The sequence below is a fragment of the Peromyscus leucopus genome, chromosome 1 (genome assembly GCF_004664715.2).
Source record: "Peromyscus leucopus breed LL Stock chromosome 1, UCI_PerLeu_2.1, whole genome shotgun sequence".
Lineage (NCBI taxonomy): Eukaryota > Metazoa > Chordata > Mammalia > Rodentia > Cricetidae > Peromyscus > Peromyscus leucopus.
The window spans coordinates 96686705-96690712 of NC_051063.1; the positions used below are offsets into that span (position 1 = coordinate 96686705).

Here is a 4008-nt window from a genome sequence, read left to right on the forward strand (position 1 = left end):
GGAAGATGTTAGAAACAGTGTTCTTCAGTTTGAAGACCCATTAGAACTCCTGCTAATCTTAATTTTATGGAGTCTTACACTATATCTTTTATTCCCCCTTCCTAAAGTGGCTGACCACTTAGCACTAATCAACTTTCAAAACTACACCACCCAAGCTCTCTTTTTCACTGTCCAATCTCCTGAGTACAGTGATTCTTAAAACTCTGAACATCCTTGCAAGGACCATGAAAAAAATATCTGACACTATTAACATATTCTTCTTCCAGAGAGCCATGGGGGCTATTAGCCAGACTGCTCCTCTGTTTTATGGCCATGGAAATACAGTCTGAAAACCAAAGGGAAAATTGCTATTGAAAGAAAAATGTCTACTGTAAGTGTTGGCATGATGAACATTCCAGTTATGAAACTCTATATTAATTCATCTTTCATTTTCTGTTATTGCATACATTTCAGCTGACCATTACCTGCTAAGTGAATGTTGTGTATGTTAAGTTTTATATCTTAAATCCTAGAGTTTTGTTTCTCTTATACACTGCCATTTGATTCCCTGTTTACTATCCTGTGTTTCCATTCAGTGGATAAATATTTTTCTTTGTGTTTGACAGGGATAATTGAGGCTTGACTAGTCATTTACTCAATTAGTCCTGATATACTACTTTTTCTTGACTATATTAGATCCAAGTTCAAAGACTGAGTTCCCTATATCACTGTGGCTGCAATCTGAGCAACGGTTGTTTGCCTGTGTTTATCTACTTTTGAGGATATATGTGATGTCTATTGATTATATCTCTCCCAAGGACATGCCTAAGTTTATGATTCTTGCCACTCTCACACCCATCTCATGTTAAATTTAATTTAAGTTTATAACATTTTCTTCTGAATGTCTAATTCTCTCATTGAAAACAAAAGTGTATTACTTACTGTAGGGAAATTGACTCAGGGGATTTTCTCTCTCCTTATACTCTTATGTGGGTTCCAGGAAATGAATTCAAGTCATCAGGGTTTGGTGGTGGGGCTTTAACCTGCAAACCCATCTCACTCACACACACACACACACACACACACACACACACACACACACACACACACACATATATATATATATATATATATATAATATATATATATATATATATAATTTTAGGTCTATTTCCCTGATTTTTTCACTTTCTGGGGATGATAACAGAATACTTAGTTTGTAAGCTATAATTTAATGGTGAAGATATACTTAACATTTTGTCATTAGTTCCTCTTGTATGTACCACAGGACTAATTAAAGTAGACAAACAGCTCTGCCATTATTTGAACAGAAGCCTCTATGTACATGAATGCAATATTGCATTCACACAACTTGCTTACATAGGTACTACCTTATTTGACTCATTCCTCTCATCCTGCAGTCCTTTCTCAGCTTTTAGGTTCTCAGTGACACCTGCACCATCAAACCCTTACCTGTGCCACATCAACCCCTCACACATGACTTTGGCTTTATTGTTGAATTTTGGTTTATCAACAGTTCTCAACATATTCTAAGAGTCTAAATCACTTACCTTTTAGTTTTATTGCCAAGATCCTATATTAGAGGATATACTTCACCCTTGCCAGTATTCATTTGTAACCCCATGCAATGGGCTAGACTAACATTGGAAATGTATCACTAGACACCCTTCTAGATTGTTTGAAAATGCAAATGAATGAATAAAAACATCAATGCCTTTTGTTTTATAAGCAAGAAAATTGAATCTGTTTCTGAAACACTAAAGTGGAGGGGGAAAGAAGAGTAAATGTGGACCATATGAGAAAATTGATTGCATTTCTCCTAAAGGTAGTCAAAGTGTTTCAAAGAAGATGTGGCCATATCTGCTCCCATTTGAACATGAGGATGAGGTCTTGACCATGATGTCTTTTGTCTCACTGTTGGACTTGTAAACTCGGTTCTTTTGTAGGAAACTATTTCTGTTGTTGTTCCTGTTTTGTTTTTCTCTTTTTGATTTCCTTATTCCTTGCAAGCTTAAGAATATGAGTCAACCCGAAGTAGGAATTTAACATTTGAAATTGACAGTTATTCAGGTTAACCAGAGAAGGATTTCCCGTTCTTTTCTGTGGACCTCACAGTACCACAGGCAGAAACCACACATCAGAATTTTATGGATATATATTCATATATATATATTATATATATATATATTATATATATATATGGAATATATGAATATCTCAGAGGCAACATTTTTATGAAAACATTTCCACCAATTTAGTTGCCCCCTATTATTTCTTTTGAAAGGTGCAGAGATAACCATAGTTATTAGGTTTATCTCATGATAATCTGGTGTTGAACCAGCCACATTATGAAGTCTTGTGATAGGCATTAGTAAGCTTTCTATTGTCATAACAAGTAGTGGAGCTAATCAATTGGCATTGAAGAGAAAGGCTTATTGTTAACATGAAGTTTTTGAGTTCTTGGTCCTTTATGAATTGACTCCATTGACATGTATCTGTAGATATACATCACCAAAAGAACACATAGTAGAACAAAACTCTCCATTTTATAGTCAATAAGAGACAAAAAAAACATTGTGAGTGTCAAATCTCCTTTATGTCATGCCTCTAGTAACCTAAGGATTGCCCACAAAGCTCAACCTCTTTGATTCTAGCCCTTCTCAACAGCACCAGAGAAGATATATTTCATCAACACATAAGACCTTGGGACAGGTAATATGTAGTCTGTAACAAAGTTGACTATCAAATACTTAAAAATATGATAATAACTGTAGCATGAATCTTAAAAGTTCTTATTAATAAAATCAAACCCATTATTGAGGTCAATGCTGGTAGATCAGAGAGACAACAAGCCACAGCTACCTCACTCGCCGGATCCTCAGCTGGTCTTGCTTCCTCAGACTGGAGGCCTCTGATCCTCATCCAGAATGGGTCTCAGCTGAATTGCTGCTCAAAAGCCTGAATGCTTAAACTAGCCAAGTGCTTAACCAGCCAAATGCTTCTAGTTTCTGGTTCTCATGCCTTACATACCTTTCTGCTTCTACCATCACTCCCTGGGATTAAAGGCTTGCTTTCTGGGATTAAAGGAGTGAGTCACCATGCCTGGCTGTTTCCAATGTGCCTTGAACTCACAGAGATCCAGAGGGATTTCTGTCTCTGGAATGTTAGGATTAAAGGTATGAGTGCCACCATTTTCTAGCCTTTGTATCTAGTGACTGTTCTGTCTCTGACCCCAGATAAGTTTATTAGATGCACAATATTTTGGAGAACACAATACCACCAAATTAACTTCAAAATATTGCAGAATTTTATGTTTTATATGAATCACTTTTTCTGTTAAATAAAAACTTTATTTGATTTTTTTAAAGTTATTAAAAGTAATTTACTATGACCCTTTTATTTCTTCTGTAATCTGAAAATTGAATTATGATATTTATTGCAATGTCCTTATTTACTAATAGTATACCAACACACATTTTTCAACCACAGACACTCAACTTTTATTGCTATATCCATAAGGCATCATTGCAATATCAAGTCCTACAATGTAACAAATGTTTCTAAGAAATATTTTCCTGCCAAATTGTCTCTTCAGAGCACCCTTAATCTCATTATTCCTGAGGCTGTAGATAAGGGGGTTCAACATGGGGATCACCACCATGTAGAACACAGACAACACCTTGTTCTGGTCAGTGGAGTAGCTGGACTTGGGCATCACATAAATGAATGTGACAGTCCCATAGAAGAGAGTGACTGCAGTGAGGTGGGAGGTGCAAGTGGAGAAGGCTTTCTGGCGACCCTCAGTGGAGCGCATCTTCACGATGGTGATGAGATGTAGGTATAGGAGACAGCTATGACAAGCACTGTGAACACAATGACAGTGCCAACAGAAATAGTGGCAAGAACAATAGAGACACTGTCATCAGAACAGGAGAGTTCAACTAAAGGAGTAAAATCACAGAAAAAGTGATTGATTCTGTTTGGTCCACAGAAGAGAAAAGAAAAGAA

General features: G+C 36.4%; 1 pseudogene; it reads right to left on the minus strand.

Annotated features, from left to right (window-relative positions):
- Positions 1 to 3493: 3493 nt before the first annotated feature.
- LOC114688026 overlaps positions 3494 to 4008 on the minus strand; it is a 3081-nt pseudogene continuing 2566 nt past the window's right edge.